The following is a 20,003-nucleotide window of genomic DNA, read 5'->3' on the forward strand; positions in this document are numbered from 1 at the left end:
AATGAAACTATGAAATGAAAATGGGCAGCATCGCCTGCTTTGAACAGAGATCTCTCATCTCTATTTTAATTTTTCATTGCAAGCAGTTTGCCATCTTCTCTAGTATTGATTGAGGCACCAGTTCTTGCTTGCAGAGTTCGAGTTTCCACCACATGCAGTGCCCATTCTGCCTTTGTCTCTCTCTCACTCACACACACACACAAACACACACACACATATGTGTGTTCTAGAGTTTCCACAGCAAAATGTTGAAGTGAAAGATTTGACCTGCATGTCGCCTTATTTTGGTTTCGGTCATTAACTTTATTCATATTCTAGCTTCATATTTTATATTTCCAATAGAATAGCTTTGCATGAGTCCCCCATTCAGACCATTTACAGTCTGAACCTAGCCTTTTACTTCCTCTACATTTAAGTGGAACGTCAGCATGATTGTGACTGGCTGCCCCTCATAAACAGAACATGTTTATGTTTATGGCGTGTGTGCTCACAACAAGTGCGATGAACATGTTAGGCATGTCCACTTTTGCTGACATCATACAGACACAAAAGTGGAAAAAAATGTCAAATGTAGGATATAGAGCACCCATAATCCCTGGTTCCTAACCCTGGTTCACTTATACGTGTACATAGAATGAGCTTATTATTCAATCTTAAATGGTCATAGGTACACAGTGTGACATACTTGTGACTTATAACACCCACGCACATGTAGCTTTGTGAATAAACGAATTCTCCAAAGATTACTTTGACAAATTTGCTATGTGAGATTTATACTGCCACTTTGGAAGAATGACATTTCAGAGTGTATTAGCCAACACTTTGATACTGTGTTTTAGAGATCAAGCGAGTGTGAGGAACAGGATGTGTCAGTAACGAGCAAATAGGACATTGAGACTAAGCCACTCTTCAAACAGTTTCAAGAGATAGAGACGAGAAGCAGCTCTCACGGTGGTGAGTCCGTCTTTCAGTGGAAGGAGCAACAGTCAGACACCAGATATCTGTCTGTGCAAATATAGTGAATCATCAGAGTTTGTGCTTATGTGTTTCTGACTGCTGGAGTGACTTGGGTCACGAGTTACGATGGCTGTATCATTACATGAAATCTTGCTTTCGCGCAGTTTGCATGCAAGTGTATCTAACCAGGTCTTTATTTTCAGGGTCCAGAAGTGACTGGGGTTCACTGTTGTCACAATCGAATTGAAAATGTATTAAAGTGCCTCGGGTGTCTCGCACACCACTCTGCTAAACAGAGATATGCTGCACATCTCCCTGGGTAGACTGCATGCTAGGCTGCGAGTGTGTGTGTGTGCACATGTAGGTCTGTTTGTGTGCATATGTGTGTGTGTTTGCACATCCTTATGTCTTTGTTTAAAGAGTCTGTTTGTGTGCATGTATGTGTGCGTGTCTGTCTGCGTCTCCTGAGTTTTAAGTGCCTGTAAACCATCCTCCGTCTCAGTGGAATTGTAATGGGCTGTCAGTGGCTCAGCATCCCACGAGGTTTATGTGTGTATTATTATTATTTTCCTTCTGTGTGTGAGAGTGACAGAGAAAGAGGAAGGCAAAGAGGGAGAGAGTTCTCTGTGGAGAAGTACACTGGCCACCCTGCAGAATGATCCTAATTGACAGTGATGGCCATTTCCTCGGGGACACAGAGCGAGAGACTCGGTGTGTGTGTGTGATTGAGTGTACTGTGTGCTGATTTGTATGTGTTTGCACTTTGCACTGTCTCAGATATTTAAAGTGTTGACTGTATGCAGGTTATGTCATATTGTGTATATGTTTAATGGCAGTGCTTAATATAAATCATCATCTTTTAAGTGCCATTAAAACAGGAGGCAAATTGGAGTCATTGTATGCCTGCAGACACCAATAGTATTTTCTGATGAGGATCATTTAAAAGCTTTTATTCTTCGTATATAATTGTTTTATGGTTTTCATTTTTAGTCTTTTGTAATTTAGTTCTTTTATTCCCTCTTTAAAGCTAAATTTCACTCACACACACACACACACACACTTATGTTTGTACTTCATCACTTTTGAGGGCTATTAAATGGCTGCAGGAGTTTAGAAGTGATGGATGGGTGGATTTGCTTGCCTTTTTCTATGATTCAGAATTGAGAAAAACAATCCTGATGTGCATGTACTGTCATAGAAACGCACTACATGGGGTTAAATCAAAGCATCTTTGCTTATTTGCTCCTAATCCCCAGTTTTATTTATAAGCACATGCTTATATAAACGCATTTGATCCATTATAAGACCCAATTCCAGTGTTCCAGTGGGACTCCATGGTTCGGTTAAACCTAATTCCTAGATTAAAAGTGAAACAAAACTAGACCCTTAGACGGCCCTTTGAAACAAAACAACTTATTCGTTTTTTTTTCGATGTCCCAGTTCTTAAACAAGAAGACAAAAGCATGCACAAGGAAAAGCCAAGCTTCAACCTGCTCTACTCGACTGCAAAGCTGCAGGATTAGTTATCTGGAAGCTGAAGAGAAAGTGAGAGAGAGAGAGAAAGGTTGTGATTGGAGTGAAATGACTGAGAGTAGATTACAAGCCACAGCGGGTGAAAAGCTGTTCACACCACTTCTGTCTTTCATCATTAATTCGGTGGAGGTGAAATCAATGCTGCTGTTTGTTTTCACCTGTGTAGTTCACTGTGTTCCTAGACTTTTTAAGAGTATGGCGACCTGTCCTAGGACATAATGATAAAAATGTAGTGTTTTGATGGCTCATTAAGAACCCTCAGAATGTCCTGGGTTTGAGTGTTCATCAGTTGGCATCAGGCTAAGAATATCGAGCACAACCTGGTATAGAACAAACACAGAAATAAATGATTACCTCTGCATGAGCGAATCTTTTATGTGGCAACAAGGAAAAACACTGGAGAGAACTACTTATCTGTCCCAAAGTGGCCCCGGATTGTGTTTCTGACAACAGATTTACATTTGCTAATCTCTTTTAGGATCCTCGTCTTCACTCTCCTCTCTGTCATCCTGAGCATCTTCACTGTAGCTATGATGAGCAACATGGTGTGTGGGCTACTTTTACGTTTACTGCCAATTCCATTCTGTTTGCTTGTATCCTCATTTGTCATTGTTCCCTTAAATCTAAAAGAACTTTGTTGTTGTTGTTTCCTATTCTTTAAAGTCATGTTTTTTAAAATCTGTTTTCATATATCCCCCTCCCTGTTCTGTCTCCAGTTGATTTTTTTTGTCTTCTTTGTTATATAGAGATGGATAGAGATGTGATATAAGATTGTGAATTCTTTGCCACCTGCATGAAAACACCTGCATGATCTGTAAATGATCCTCCCATTGCGAAAGCTAATTGGAGCTGTCACCCTGTGATTTCAGGCTTAATTTGTGCTTAAGAGCTTGATGTCTGTGCTTAATGTCTTACTCAGAACAACCACATCAGTCAAGCCACACATTTGTACGTCTATTGTCGCCGAGGAATGTGTACATCTTGAAATCCCGAAATACTGAAGTCACTCTGTAATGAGCAGGCCTGCTTTTCAGCACCACGGACAGTGACACAGTCTTTAAAAGATGCTGTTTGGAGTTTTCTAGTGAAACTCCAAAACTGTTTGTGTCACATTGATTCTTGGGCTACGAAACAAATTTTCCGTTTTCGTTTTAAAAAATAATCCCGTCCACACGTAAAGGCAGAAATGAAGGAAAACGCTGCTAGGAACGTGCCAAAGCAACAGGTGGCGCTATATTCCTAACCGTGTAGAAATGTTGGCCAATCAGAAGTCTAGAAGCCTCGGTGGGAAAAAGTAAACAAAGCTGGGGCATAGAAGCAGAACTGAGTCGTATGTGTGCAGGGACAGTAACTGTGTGTGTATATGTAAGCATGTAAACACTACAGAGAGAACAATTAACAGTATTGTAGAAATTCATTTCACCGAAACAATAACGTGGCGCACAGTGTGACGTCAAAAAATGCGCACACCTTTGACGCTGCGTTTTCTGCATTTTTCTCGTCCACACGTAAATGCAAAAATAATTCAAAAATATCCACCCTGGCCGGAGTTTTTAAAAAACTCAGTGACCGAAAACGCTGTTTACGTGTGGACGAAAGGTGCAAACGCATAGAAAAATCTGCGTTTTCAAAAATACCCGGGTACGTGTGGACGTAGCCTTGAGCTTTAAAAAGCATCTCTCTAATAAAATGTTTGCAAAACAAACTGTACACGTGCCTAGTTGTCATATTATTCCATGGCATGGTATTCAAACTCAAACTTTTTTCTTTATTATATAGGTTCACAGCAGGAAGCAGATTCGACTGTGAGGGTAATGCTATTCCACAGGTTTTTTTTTTTGGTTTTTTTTTTCCGCCTGTCCCATTTGGTTCTTTAGCCGTCAGAATTGTTGTCTGAAGACCAACAAGGATACCCAATGGATTTATTTTGCCAAATGGATCATCATGGCATTGTCGTATTGGTCCATTTGATCGACCTTTGTTTTTATTATTTATTTTATTTTCAGTTGTTACAGACGGGACAGACATGAGTGAGGGATAGGAAAGGGAGAAAGAAAGAGGAAGGAAAAGAAAAACAGAAGGGGAGAGGGACAGTGAGAAAAGGGGGGAAGAAAAAATATCTCCGGGATCACCTGTTGAGAGAAAAAGAATAGAAAACAAGCAAAAAAAACAAAACAAAGCAACATACTATACACAACACCATCGCATTAATCTAGCTAAGTGTAAACAGCAGTAAATACTAAATATTGAATGTTGTTGTGCAGCACAGACAGCGCACAATGTGCTTTGAAGTAGCAGCCAAGAAAGGTGTGATTTAAGTCTACGAACAGTGAACACCCATGTGCACACCTGTGTGGATCGGCGCGCTTGTATTCAAATGGTTTCCCCATGTAATGGTCTGCTAGAGGATGTAGAGAGCCATAGCCCTGTCCCCCAGGGCATGAAGCAGGCATGGAGGAGATCCAGGCCCCAGACATCCAGAGGCCCCAGAGTGCAAGAGCCCAAGGAGGACCACCGGAGGGGCATCCGTGCCACCTTCATGGGAAGGGCTGAGGATCCCCAGACGAGGGGTCACCCAGTAGCCACCGGGCAGAAGCTAGAGGGGGCTGCACCGGCGTGCCCGCCGGCTCCGCCGGCAGCCAGCTGTGCCAGAGTGAACCGAGCCGCAGGCACAGAGCCACAGTTTTGAGAATGCCCAGTCTCCTCTGAGTTTAACTCTAGAGCGGCAGACAGTCAGAAGGATCTGAACAGCTTCTAACTGGAAGCTGAAGTTGGATATGTAGGAAGGAGCCACACCATACAGGGCTTTTTAGATAAACGGGAGGATCTTGTATTACTACTGATAGACCAGTGAATTGGTGTGATGTGTTTTATATACTGATTGAGTGAAACACAAGCAAATTTAGTGTTGCAAGGAGAGGTCAAGCTGACGACGTGGTCATTTTGAGTCGCTTTTATTTTACCTGTAGTTTACTTTGTCAGTGCATGCTGGGAAAGTCTACAGCAAGGTGGCATACGAGGGAACCGAGAGACAATTAAAATGAAATGCAAATGTAAATGCTAATTTTATTATTTGGAACTTTGAGGTGAAGTTTGGATTAAAGGCTACATGACATGTCCAATCCACAATGTAAGTCATAAAAATAAATCATGTAATAATAAACAAGATGTACTATGTTCCTTTGTTGTTGGGCCAATCTTTTTCTGGCACCTGTGCCTTCAGCTCAGCACTGGTTTCAAACACTCTATATTAAAAACATTGGCATTCAAAAAGTGAAACAAAATACCTAATAAACGTGGGTTGTGAGTTGTCACTGCTCCTCCACAGCATCATATTATTTAAGTTATATATATATGACACTTTTAATAACTAAGTGACATTCAAGTCTAAAGCTTAGTCCCAGGTTAGGTTAGGTTGATATAATTTCTCCGTTTCCAGAGATACATTTGCCACTGTAAATATTTAATTCTTAAAACACAATTCAGCTGCGTTAAAAAAATTTCTTTAGAAAAAGTTGACATTTTTTTAATGCACCATGTATCACGGTCAATTAAAATGAGATGGGCTTCCTTAGTGTTAATGCAATCATACATTTGTCTTGTATGTGCGTACCTGAACATTGGCAGATAGCCATATGATCTCAAATTGAAAGCACGGATTTACTCAACAGACACATGCTTTGACTGACAGGTAATCCTCTGAAGTGCAGTGGAGAACAGGAAAAAAGCTCAAGAGCAAAAGGCACTCAGCCAAAGCAAGCAATGATTCAGTGCATGGAGTAAGCAAACCCACTGAAGAAAAGACAAACAAACGATTAGATAAAAGTGCATCTTGTTATAAAATAGAATCACCAACTGAATGACTTGGCAAGTGATTAAAGATGAGCAACAACTTCTAACCCAGTTAAAAATAAGCGTAGTGGATGGTCACACATAGATTATTGATTGTTCTTAAATATGAATGCAGAAAACTGTTGTGTGAGTAGGTTTAGTTTGGGCCGTGAGTTTGGTAAGAGAACCTGCACAAATGTGCGGTTTAAGCAAGCTGGATTTCATTCTTTGAATAAGTTGTTGGCTTTGTATTTAAATGTATTGCGTCGTTGCAGTCATAAATATGGATGAACTAGTTAGAGACTGCGCCTGTGTACACCAGCTGCTTTGGTATACTTTGCTCTGCGTGTGTGCATGTGTGTGTGTTTGAGTGCGCTAGAGGGTGCCAGCTGTGCCAGCAGTTATAGTTTGCACTTGAGCTTTGTTGGATAAAACTGAACCCTGTTGTCCTCGCGTCCACTTAAATGTACACAAATTCATGTACACTCTCGCAAACAAGCATTCCTTGGCAAAACACACAAGCAACACACACACACTGAGGGTTCCTCCATGATGACAGATACTCATCGCCCACAGCGGAGTGTCGGTCTGACGACTTGCCATTTCACATCACTCTGCAGAGATGAGTGGGACACAAAAATAAAATTGCTCCAAACCATGCAGATGGAGAGGCAGATAGACCCACTGACATGGATGTAGATGTTTATAATAAAAACAAGTTTCGTGATTTGAGTGATGCTGATGCTATGACACAGCACATCTATTCTAGGCAGATACTGTGGGAATGGAGACACAGATCCCTGTAGTCTCTGTGAGGATGTCAAAGCTGGAGGCAAAAGCAGGATCATAGCAGGCTGAAGATACGAGTCAGCATCAGAAAAAAAGGATACTAAATACTGAGGGCGCTTTACCCTGTCAGCACCAGTCACATTGTAAATTCGCAGCACGGTCTCTCTGTTTGGCTCAAGGCTGCTAAATAAGCCCCCTTCTTCAGCGCCAGTTAGCCCAGGGTTAAGTGGGTTAAATTCTAAAATAGTCTTAACTCTGCAAGGTGGCTAATCTTGGATCACAGCAGGGTGAGCTAAGCTGAAGTGGACTTGAGTCTCGGTTATCCACTTTCAGATGTGCCAGGTAGACACAATAGTCAAGTGCTTTAATCTCCGTCAGCGGCGGACGGGACCGTTTTTGAGAATTCGGTGCTGCGAGAAGGCTTTAAGACGCGCCTCCATCTAACACTCAGTGAGTGATGAGTAATAAACTCCGAGGCAAAAATGGACTAACGAGTGTAAACAAAGCCTGACCTTCTTCAAGCGCTGAGACATCTGATACAGTGGGTTAATTGCATACGTAACCTGGTTCTGGAAACGTAGTTCATCCATTCCCTGAAATAATTTCACACATACTGTAAGACTCGTTTTTCTCATTTCATCTCACACTTATATATTTAAAGATTATTTTTTAATATGTAAACATACAGGATGTATATTAACCCTTTAAGACCTACCATAGAACCAAGTGCGCCAGAGCTTATATTATATTTTTACATGCTGTGGAGCCATTTTTGGGAGCATTTCAAGTTGCTATACATCAATACAACCATTATAGCCCAAATTTTAATAATATGTATGCATTAAGTGCATAGTAATTACATAAATTGCAAAAAAGTGCAATAAACTACAAAAAAATTGAAAATCGTTTTTGTTTTTTTTTTTACATATATTTCTAGTTAGAGAAATTTAAGAGGCTTATCCCTCAAAACTGTAAATACAAAAAAGTTGCACAAACTAGTTTCCCACCACAGGAAATTTATTTTAAGTGTCTTCAAGTGTTACGAACAGCTGATCGGATCGGCAAAGCGTGTTTCTGGAATATTATGTTTTTGTTGATGCAAGCGCTTTTTATGCAGTTTTTGCAAAGCTATATGTGGAAGGAAACTGTGACCTAGGACAAGCTGATGGCATAAGATGTAAGTACAACTTCTCCGGTTTCATATGCAAAAAAAATATTGCGCTAGCTTACGTGGTTGCAGAGCTACCGAGATTTAAAAATAGTTACGCAAAACGGAGCGTGTCCGCTCCGACCGGCTTTAAAGGGTTAATATGTGATATTTGGTTTTGTTATGAAAAATAGGTTCACAATAATTTATTTTTTAAAGTTAAACTTCAACAGTCATTTCAAGGTTCTGTATATTGTAAGGTAAAGACTCTACAAAGTGAGAGAGCCCCAAGGATCAGGCAATCCCCTGTAAGCAGCACTTTGCTTTTTACAGGAGGAGACCTAACGCAGAACAAAGCTCAGGGAGGACCGACCATCTGGTGCCAGCAGTTGGGGTGAGAGCAGAAAGAAAAGGGAGACAAACAACAAAAAGAACAAACTTAGAGGAGAGCAGACAAAAGTAATGACAGCAGTTAATACACAACACACGGGGAGAGAAAAGAGCAAAGAGGCGAGGGACGCCGTGCAATGTTCGAGGTCTCCTAGCTTGAGGCTAGATGAACTAAGAGAAAGTTCAAGATCATCTGGTCCAGCTATAACTATAAGCTTTATAAAAAAGAAAAATTTCAAGTCAAATCTTAAAAGTAGAGATGATGCCTCTATCCACAAATCACGCTGGGAGCTAGTTACACAGGAGAGGAGCCTTATAGCTGATGGTTATTGTACTTCTACAAACACGAGGAATCATAACAATAAATGACTGGTTGTTGTTGGGAAAATGTTATGCCTGCAGAATATTGTCATATTGTCACTATCAGTGCCTTTACCTTTTTAGTTTTAACTTTAGATGTCCGCTGTGAATCATCATTTTACATAATGAACATTAGAACCTACTGTAGTGCATAAGTGATCTAAGGTCGTGTTTCATGTTTAGATGCCCTGAAAATACATTTTAACGTTTCTTTTTGAAACACTGCCTGAATAGTTTGCCAGTGTCACATTATAAAAGCCTTAAAGAATACTTATTGGAGTTGCAGGAAATTCAAATGTGTTTATGTGCATTTGTATTAAGGTATATAACATAATATATACACTGTTATGATGTTCATAGAAATCTGCACTGGTTGCAGGTCAGATACAAATTAGAAGAACAGAAAGTCTATTGTTATATAATCAGATGAACATTAACTGCAGGTGCTTCATATGTTGTGGTGTGATAAATAATCTTAATTGGATGGTTTGGATGGGATCGTCCGTGGCTCACTTGATGTTTACTCATGCTTTTAGGTATTTTAAACTTCAGTGAGAGGTTGAATGGCATGCAGTAACCCTTCTAAGCGTGCTTACCTTGGTTTACTGGGCTCCCCTCAGACTGATACAGTCAACGTGGAGCACTGAGGCTTCAGGGTAGATTAGGATGACCTACAAACACTAGAAATTGCTCCTGAAACACGCACAAACATGGCAAATACACACTCAGTAACCTCAAAGTGCTGATTAGCGTCAATGTTACAGTAATGAGAACAGGGCTTTGTGGAAAAAAAATAATTAAAATGTGCTTCTAATTAGTGACAAGGATATGCTTGAAAATCATGGTTAGAGAGGATTATATTCTTATATACCTTCACCCTGAACAGAAGAGAGAAAAAGAAAAAGCATACTGAGCTGGAACTACTTGTGATATATTGTGACCTCATAACTCATTAGCGGGATGATGGGCAAAAAAAGAAGTCCACAAATGTTATGGATTCCTTAACCCTCTGTGGCGAACCACATTTTTGGTTATTATACTGTCTCTTTTTAAAATGTATTATTTAATAACACCAGAAGCATAATTGTTGAATAAAATTAAGAGTTGAAGATGGTTTGACCTCTGACTCATCTCAGGAATCAAATTCACACAACTTATTTTTACACATATTTAACCTGAAATAGCTATTATGAAAAATATCTACCTAAAAATATGAATATCCAAAAAAGTTAATTTGGCTGATTTTGATTTAATTTATTTACTAAAACAGCATTTTTTAATTTGTTGGGCTGCTCCAAAACACTTTATTAAAATGATTAGTTTTTATCAGGCAGTCGCAGAATTTGATAACCAGCTTATCGTTTTGAGTCAGAAATGACCCCAAAACAACCCAAAACATCGCAGAAATGTGATATTTACCTGACAGATTAATCAGTGTCACATGATTCATTCAGACACACAAAGTCACCTGTGCATGGATGAGCGCATGGGCTTACAAAAACACACGCAGGTATGATTAAAATCACCCCCACCACCAAATAAATAAATAATACCAATGGGCAGTGTTGGGGAGTAACGGAATACATGTACCGCCGTTACGTATTTACAATACAAAATATGAGTAACTGTATTCCGTTACAGTTACCGTTTAAAAAGGTGGTATTTAGAATACAGTTACTTTGTTGAAATAAATGGATTACACGGCGGTACTTCCCTGTTTCATATTGTGGCAGGTCAGGACTGTTTGGGTTTTGTTTGACAGCTACGTTCTGTTGTTCCAGGCGGCAGCGTTACGGTTGCCATGGTTACAGGGTGACGCTCTCTCTCTTTCCTGGGTGAGAGAGGCCTTTTTGTTGTTGTTGTGCTAAGCTAATAGGCAGAATGCTACAGGTATAGCTCTAAAGAATGTAGCATCATGGGCAGTGTAGTCCGTGCTGCAGGGAGAATGGACTGCCATACACGTTATGTGTCTGTGAGCGAGGGAGGGAGAAAAAGGAAAAGTACGAGCTGTCATCCAGCAAAAACGGGAGCTGGAAGCATGTAAATATAATAATAACCACTGCAGCCAAGAAGAGCGCCTGACGAGCCCAGTTGTAAGTAAACTATTAAGACTCGACTGTACACCGTGTTGGTGTTTTCCTCTGAAATAATAAGTTCCGTTGGAGCAGCCTTTCAATGCCTCTCTCTGTCTCTGCTAGCAAAGTGACCCAGACAACAAAGTAAAGCTAGTTTTCGGCTACGAGCCGACACAGAACCCACCGTATTAGCCAGAGGTCCCTTTACTACAGTTCGGAGCCGCGGACCTTCAGTAACAGTAATAAATCACAGCAATAGTACATTCATGTAGTTGTAAACAGCATGATAATATATTAAGTAATCCAAACTATTCAGAATACGTTACTCTCATTGAGTAACATAACAGAATACGTTACAGAATACATTTTGGGGCATGTATTCTGTAATGGAATACATTTTAAAAGTAACCTTCCCAACACTGCCAATGGGACAGAGGACCAAAGTTGTGTGGATAACATTTTGAGGCAGCGCGTGAGACTTAAATTGTTTTTCTCACTTGAACTCTGGATGCTGTCTGGAGGATAAGGTCTGCGCTTTTATCGAAGTAGCCCTTTCTCAAATCTAGCAGATTTTCTCAGATATGTTCTCAATACTATAAATACAGCAGAAGTAGAACACGGGACACATGACACCCACTCGCTTGCTGTGAATTCTCTGGCCAACATGAGGTCAGTCAGAAATTACACAGTCTTTGTACTAAGGAGGTGACAGCAGGAAAAAAAGTTTGATTTAAATGTCCAGTGTAACGGATGCGGTCATTCACATACAGCTCGGCTGGATAATGGCTTTATTTGTTTAGGGCTGCAGTGCATGTGGATAGTGCAGATTTCACTCCCACTCGCTCAGATGCTGCTAAGAGACCTTAACAAAGCAGATGAAATCCCGGCGTCTGGTATGGTCACCTCTTTGTGAGGAGGGAGATGACAGTTTGACGCCTGCAGCAACAAAATTCACCAACAATGTGTTTTTCTACTTCTCAAGTCATCTTGTTATTTGTTTTTTCTTACACAGTTACAGCTGAAATAAGACAGAACAAAAGAAATGGATCATTTGAAAGGATTCTCAAACAGGTTTTTGGATCATTTTTGCACTGACTGACTGGATTGGACCCAAACTGCAAACTAGAGGGACGAACTTTGCAAACTAGAGGAACAGCTAAAATTAAAACGAGGAAAATATTTTTCATTGTTTGTTGCCAGGGGCTAGAAAGATAACATTTGTCTAGTTGTCTGGAGATGAGGTAAATAGAGGTAGAGGACAGAGGTAAATATCTTGCATTTCTTATGAAAATGCAAGATAAAAACAGAACTTTGTATGCTGAACCCCACATTTTCCTCAGTAAAGGAACCGATGAATAAATACTTTGTTCAGTCTGTACAATGCTGCATGTGCAAGAACATTTTCTTGATTTGAATAGTCTTGCCACCTCTGTAAAGCAGCATAATTAATAGAACTAGAAAATGGACTATATAGAGAGGGTGCTTTACCGATAATGAATACCTCCCACTTTTCCACATTTCAAGTGTTGAAGAAGGAGTGTTGGTTTGTCTGCATAGCTCAAGCATCTATAGGTCTGCTGCCAAGGTGTGGGTTTGTGACTGAACTATCCCTCCCCCCACCCCCCCTTCATTTACTCAAAAATAGAAAAGGGATAGAAAGAAAAAGGTGAGGGAGAGAAGGGAACTGTAGTGTGTTCCAAGTCAATTTCTTCTTCCTCAGATTGACTTCAAAGCAACATGACTAATCCTCTCACGCTTGCTCGTTAATAATCCGTTTAATAATCCGTTTAGCAGCTTTTCATGCTGTGCTGTTTGTTGGCATTATGGGGCTGTATAAAATGAGGAGAGGAGTCGTGGCGTTTCACTCAAAGGTGCTCTCTCCACCCCCACCCCTACTGCGCTTAATGACACACTTTTAGTTTTTTTTTTTACTGCGACTGTGCATCAACACAACATGGGGTCTCAGCTAAGCTGCATATAACTGACTTATACCTGCAGTCACTGGGCAGGAAGATTATACGATCAGTGCATAAATGTTAAAATCTACACTAGTAGTAAACTTTCATACAAAGGATAGTAGATAATTGATTACATAGTTAAGCTTAACCAGTCATCTCCATTTCTCTGCTGTCTGACTGAGAACGTTGGTGGACCAAAACCAAATTTTGTAAATTTAGCCAAACTTTCATCCCACACTGAAGGCCTGCACCATCTGACTGAAATGTCACCAGCTCATTTAATAACATTTGATCCCATACATCTCCTCAGTAGGTGCCCTCCTCTACCCTCTGGTAGAGTTGTTATTTAGCAGAGACCAAGACAGAAATGACTAAGAGATCATTGAATGTTTTGACATCTCCCAATAATTTGTGAAAATCTGTTTTGAAAGCCTAATGTTTACATTTTCACCTCTGTCATCAAAAGTCTTTGGAGTAAAAGTGGAGTCTGTGGGCCAGCAGTGTAGGGTGCTATATTATCAGCTATTACCAAACTGCATTGCACCAAATTTCACTCACCAAAATAATACTTTTTGGATGGGCTGTTCGAAGTACAATTAATCACGTAAGCCATATTATTTTAATTACTTGAAAATGTTTCGTTGGTCACCAAAACCTTCATTGGGAACACCCATTTGGCAACTTTGTTTAGTGAAGATAAAGGCAAGCAGAAATCTAGCGGTAGCAATGGAAAGAAAAAAACCCTCAAAACTAGGGATGGGTATCGTTTAGGTTTTATCCGATACCGGTGCCAAACCGGTACTTTTGAAACGGTGCCGGTGCTTAAACGGTGCTCAAACCGGTGCTTAAAGAATGGAGAACACAAAATTGGTCCAAAAACCTCTCATGTTCAGCTGTTTTTTTGTAAAAAGATAACAATGTTAGCCTTTTCTGCAGCTATGGGGCATATACAGTATGGTATCACTCTGGGCTGGAAGCAGTGCTTAAACAATGGAAAAAACACAAACTTTGTCCAAAAACCTCTCATGTTTAACTGTTTTCCACTTTTTCTTTGGTCATTTTAGCCTTTTTGGCCAGGGTGAAGGGAGTATCTGCCATCAAACAAGAAGACAGCTGCATGTAGCTATGATGGTGTTTGCTGTTCACCTTACATGCATTAATGTAATAACGTGGTTAGCCTACTCAACCTAAATTACACACGAACAACATTAAGCTACTCACGCAGAGAAGAACGGCTGCTGCTGCATCATCATCATCATCATCATTTCTGCTACACTGGCAGGGCTAGGGGCCAGGACTCTCCTATTTGTGTTTTTGGGGGATGTTGCTAACTCCGGGTCGATAACAGGCACCACACCCGCAGTAGATGTGCTCGGTGTGAGGTCTCGCAGCAAGCTATCAAATACGGCGCATTTCTCGGCTTTAAAAAAAAACGCTATGCGTCGCCAGGTGTTTCATTGGATTTGAGGTGTTATCTCCTTTGCACAGTATCACAGTATCACCTTAAAGCACTTGTTGCAGCTGCTGAGTTTGCTTATTTTGCTGTGAAGTACAGCCAGACTTTTGACCGCTTCGCCTTGGGCGTTTTTAATCTGTAGCTCTGCTCTAAAAGAACGTACGTACCTGGACCCGCCTACTATCCCCGGAAACGTAAAATGATTGGCTAGAATCTAAAGTGTATCACAGCTCAAGAAAAAAAAGCACCGAAATGTGCGCTGCTTTTCGGTCTGGTTACTACCGTTTATGTCAGAACCGGTGCCATCATGGCACCGGATACCGGTACCCATCCCTACTCAAAACTTAGCTATATACATCGAAATGTTTTTTTTGTACCAGGCAATATATTTTAACATGGAAATCTATGGGGTTTGATAACTATTAGAGTAGCAAGTGGCCACATGAAGAACCTTCATACTGTCATCTTTTTTCAGCCCTGGAAGAGTGCGTGTGAAGTAGTGCGCATAGCGACCGCAGTGGCAACTGTTGTTGACACTTTGTAACATCAAATAACCTGTGAAAATGAAGGTAAACGTGACAAAATGAAAGTTAAGTTGAAAGATGGGTTTCAAACTTACAGCTCTATCATCACTCTAGCATCCAAGTGTAGAGTTTTGTTATTTTTCTAACTTGGAATCCACTGCTTGTTACTTCCATTCAGCAGTGTGGAACGATCACAGCTGACTGAGATGACACCTACAGTAGTAGGCAGAGGATGTTGCCTAGTTTATCAAACTGAGTACAACTGATGACCTTTCACCAGGCTCATGTAATTCGAAACAAGGTGCCCGATCTCACTATCGCTCCCTCATTGAATAAGTGGTGGTTCAAGACTATGAAACAGTTTACATCAATTAATCATAAGGTACTTATCTGCAAAATAAAAACGTCAGTGTGCTATGTTCACAAATAAAACAGTAGCCTCCATTTAAAGTTAGGGGTAGGATGTGACTTTTTTTTAAATGCATGTATACGAAATGTTTTGTCACTCAATACTCGTCATTTTGTCAGAATCATAGAGATGGTCTTGGGAAAGAACATTTATACGTGAATAAACCCACATTTATTAGCTTTCTGTTTTTTTCTCACTTGAGCTGTCTCCCAGTTTTTCTTCCTTTTTCTGCTATTCTTTCCTCTGCTCTCCCTCTCCATTTATTTTTCTCACAGATGGAACTAAGCCAGCCTCAAGGTTTTGGACTGGAGTCCATATTTTCATAATGTACGCTTTCAACTGCCATTCCCAGTGAGCCCAAACAAGTGGGTTGCCAGATCCATCATGGTTTTATCTCTCATTATCTGTGAGACTCCCGGCCCCCTCCGCTAGCCTTCTGCAACTGCTGGAACTGAGTGTAGATGAGAGATGAAACGATTAACTCCCATTTTCTGTAATCAGCAGAGAGAACTTGACAGAAGAACCAGTGCAGAAGAGAGAGAATATGGAAATATGTAGCTCGTCCTCCCAATTTCTGTTCTCTGGCTTTGCCCAAAGACCAAAAAACAAAAAGTCTGCAGCCACACATGGTGAAGCAGGAAGACAGATGGAGGGATGGATTATAATGTCTGTGTAACTCGTGGCTATCAGAAGTCTTCTGTTACCATTTTAATTGGAATCCACATGATCCATGCAGCATCTTGGTTTCCACTCTTAATTTACAGAGAAAAACACCAAATTATCTCCAGACAAAATGGACTTGCAATGGTGAGTTCATTAATAGATTAGCTGGCAAGTACTTTGATAATAAATTCATATTTTTTTGTGTTTTTTGCAGTTTGTTATGTGTAATTAATTGGAAACCTTTGGGTGGGAGCTGCTCTTTTAGCTCTCTGGGTAAATTTATGATAATCATTTTATTATTTCTGTGATTGTATTAGTTGAACAATTAATTCATTTATCAATGAAATGATCAATACCTTGTAATAGTGTATTAGATGTAATAGTTAACTGTTGGCATGACAAAGACCTATTTGTGAGAAAAATGAATAGTAATTGCCCAATTTGTTTTCATTTAAAATTCATTTGCTTTAACAGCTTTCAGATTAATTAGGCTACGTGCTCGAAGACTGCTACAGATTGTATAGATGAAACCGCTCGTCTCTTTTGCTGATGACTACAGGATATGTAGGGGAAAATAATATATTACCTGTCAAATTTATAAATAACTTTTCAGACGGCCCATTGAAATTGAATTCTGTTTTTTATTCTGGGCTCTGCTTTAGAGAGAGGGTGAGAAGTTCAGCCATCTGAGAGGGGCTCAGAGTAGAGCTGGTACTCCTTCACATTGAAAGGAGCCAGTTGAGATGGTTTGGGCATGTGACTTGGATGCCAACCCAGGACACGTTGGAGAGATTATTTCCCTCAGCTGTTCTGGGAACATCTCGACGTTTCCCAGAAAAACTTAAGAAAATGGATAATGGCAAGTCTTTATTGACGTCGGAATTCAGACAAAAACAAAAGCAAAAAAGAAAGTACTTGTTTTTGTTTTGGTCTCTGCTGTGCATGGATCCAAGGCAGGTCTGTTTAATGAAATGGTTGATTTAGTGACAGCTGGGAAGCAGGTTTGTGTTGAGTGATGGCGAGCAGAGGACATGCATTGTCTTTGACTGAAGTTCTGCAATAGGGCCGAGCTATATTAAAACCTTGTCTGCTGAAATAGCAGTACTTCAGATATAAATTAAGTCGCTTAGGGGCTTGAAAACTCATTTACTGACTTTATGGTGTGTCTTCAAGGGACATGATAGATTAGGTTGATGACAGCAGTTGATTCTCCCGTTCAGTCACTTAGTAAGGTGTTGGGCCGGTGAGACTCGGCATTGACTTTACAAACCTCTCGATTGGGGGTCAAGGACTTAGGATTGACTTGAAATTAAATATCTGCTTCTTTTGATTTTGTTGCCATCAACACATAAAAAAGCTAAAACATGAATGAATAAATAACGTTTTCGATAGGTGAATTAAAATACAGGAAAATATGTTCAGGCCAATAAGTATTTTATAGCTAATTCTGTTAAACATTAAGGTAATGAGGTACAAAAGAGTATCACACAGAAGCTAAAGCTTCCAGATAGAGAGGAAGAGGAGCAATAAAAACAATAAGGCACTGGCTCCACATGGGAACAACATACAATCAAAGGTACCTCTGAGGCATACTTTTGACGGAGCCTGCAAAGAGATTTGTAGACTGCCCTAAAGAAGTTGTAGCCGTTTGCTGTCAGCAGGGGGCAGTGTCAAAAGCAACCAATCTGTTGGCTAATTTTCATGCTTCAAGTTCCCTTTTGAAGCCTCAAGGCAGGCATTTCCGCTGTAGTTTTTGAAACCACGATTTGGCAAACAAGGTGCAAATTAGACTGTAAAATTTTACACTCACTGGCTAATGACTTTCAATAACAAATACACTAGACTTCTATAGGGCTAAAAATCTTCTCGCCCCCACAAGTATTGCCCCCTGGTGGCCATGGAAAAGAATACAGGTTTAGGGCACCTGCAGATTGGCTTCACTTTTCAGACCTGGAAGTTACATCCATCTTTTATACAATCCATGCGGAGCCCCTGCTGCAGAGAAGGACAAAGTTATCACAAAAACAATAGAAAATAGCGCAGATCTCACAATAGCCTTACATGGAAATCACCCCCAAAACACACAAATTCAAAAGACACGGACAGAATTCCAGAGATGTGCTATAAATTGTCCCTGCTTTTTGTTAATTTCAGTTAAAAGTACCAACTGCTCCAGTTACTGCTGTTATAACCAAACTTTTAGCAAAAGTTTACCTCTGTTTCCATTTTAGAAAAAGAAAAGGACCTTCATTTCCAAGAAACTGTACAAACTAAAATGCAAAACTTTGATGAAGTAAGCTCTGTGGTAAGGAAAAAGACACTGCTTTGGTTTAAGGCTAGGGTTAAGATTTTCTCTGTCAGCTGACATTTTGCTTTTAGCAAAAATAACTGGGATGACACGAGGCTTGAGCTGTGCGTTTGGGACCAACGGCAACTGCATTAGCGAGCTTTCCTCCGAGCACTTGGCTCTGTCTGAACAGCTGTTGCTTAAACTTTTACCGAATAAATGCAGTGACTTTGATATCAGTCCATTTTTTGTGCTAAATGGTGAAGCAAAGGCAAGATGCAAGAGAGACAAGAGGCTGAAGGTTGTAATACCTTCTGAATCCCAGTGCACCTTAATAGGACTTAATAAAGCCAAAGATCCCAGACATTACCTCAGCTGAACTGCAAATCGAGCTGTGACGCTTAAACACACACAAACATCTGCACGCATCCAGTGTTTTGGCTTGCACGTGTCTGCCCTTAAGTTAATTAAAGGATTTAGTAGGCTAATTAGTAGATTGTTAAATAGGGGACACATGGTCTTCCTATTGTGCTCCGAGGTTTGCGTCACCTGAGGTATCAAGACTAATCCCTTCTAACTGGAGCAATAGAGAGTAGGTTGTAAACAATAGCTGGTATCACAGTTGGTAAGACAGTCTTAGATCCAGATGGTAAGTAGAGTAATCTCAGGAAGGGATTGACCAATTATTGGCTTTGGGAGGATAATGGTAAGCTTGTGTACTTAATGGAAAATTCATTGAAACAACCCTTTGAACTCTTTAACTAACTTAATTTGATTTATGGTGTGTTGTGGAACTAAAGTGAGAAAAGCTCTTCACTCATGTAGCAGTAACCTTTCAGGTGTGAAATGTAAAATAAGAATGCATTAATTATACAAAAGCTGAACCCATATGGAAAAGATGTATATAAATCTTATAAAGTTTGTATCTGTCTTGTGTGAAACTTGTATGAAAAGCATACAAGAGTGAAAACAGATATAAGATCCCTTGAAAAATTATATAATGAAACTTGTCTTGTATGTTTTGGATACTTACTAAAACAATATATGAAAGTAATGAGAAAGTGGCCACTTTCATGAGTTAAGTCATATAAGTTTTTACTATTTCTTTTCCATATGGGAACGTATGAGAGGAGAATACATGTTAGAGATGGTATGGTTGTCAGTTCCAAAGTGTATCCTTTTGCAGCAAGTTTTATTTATATCACCTTTTAACTTTACCCGTAGGTCCAGGTAAAGAGACACTGTGATGTTCGGTACTATCTGTTAAATTAGGCGATGAGCAGCCAAGCCATCTTTGAGGTCTCTGCAGTGGCATAAAATGAGACTTGAAATAGAAGACTCGGTCAGGTTATCCTGCCCCAAAAAGGCTCTGAGCGTAACCTTTCAGACCTCTCTGAAGTAGTGAGACCTCATCCAGCACAGGGATTTATTAAAAAAAACAAAGGCCTCTCTAGTGTGTGACAAATATCTTTACATTGGCCTCACTGTGGGTAATGAACACCAATTATTTCTTCAGTAACCTGAAAAACAAGTTGACCACAGGATGGATCATCTCTATGAACAGATGTCTGCATATGAATGTCCAGAATCTAAAGGAAGAGGATACGATTTCAATTATCTGTTT

The 20,003-nt window shown here is 40.1% G+C and overlaps 1 protein-coding gene and 1 long non-coding RNA gene across 3 annotated transcripts in view; both read left to right on the forward strand.

Annotated features, from left to right (window-relative positions):
- Positions 1–18,311, forward strand: part of LOC146526193 (uncharacterized) — a 19,717-nt gene extending 1,406 nt beyond the window's left edge. The window contains exons 1-2 of the long non-coding RNA XR_014869204.1: positions 1–4,318; positions 5,174–18,311. The exon at positions 1–4,318 is cut by the window's left edge and continues 1,406 nt beyond it. This is a non-coding gene — a long non-coding RNA (uncharacterized LOC146526193). The remainder of the gene's footprint in view (positions 4,319–5,173) is intronic.
- Positions 1–20,003, forward strand: part of LOC146526191 (neural-cadherin-like) — a 381,462-nt gene that overhangs the window by 63,890 nt on the left and 297,569 nt on the right. The gene's annotated exons all lie outside the window — the stretch shown is intronic.

Source organism: Neolamprologus multifasciatus, chromosome 1 (assembly GCF_963576455.1).
Source record: "Neolamprologus multifasciatus chromosome 1, fNeoMul1.2, whole genome shotgun sequence".
Lineage (NCBI taxonomy): Eukaryota > Metazoa > Chordata > Actinopteri > Cichliformes > Cichlidae > Neolamprologus > Neolamprologus multifasciatus.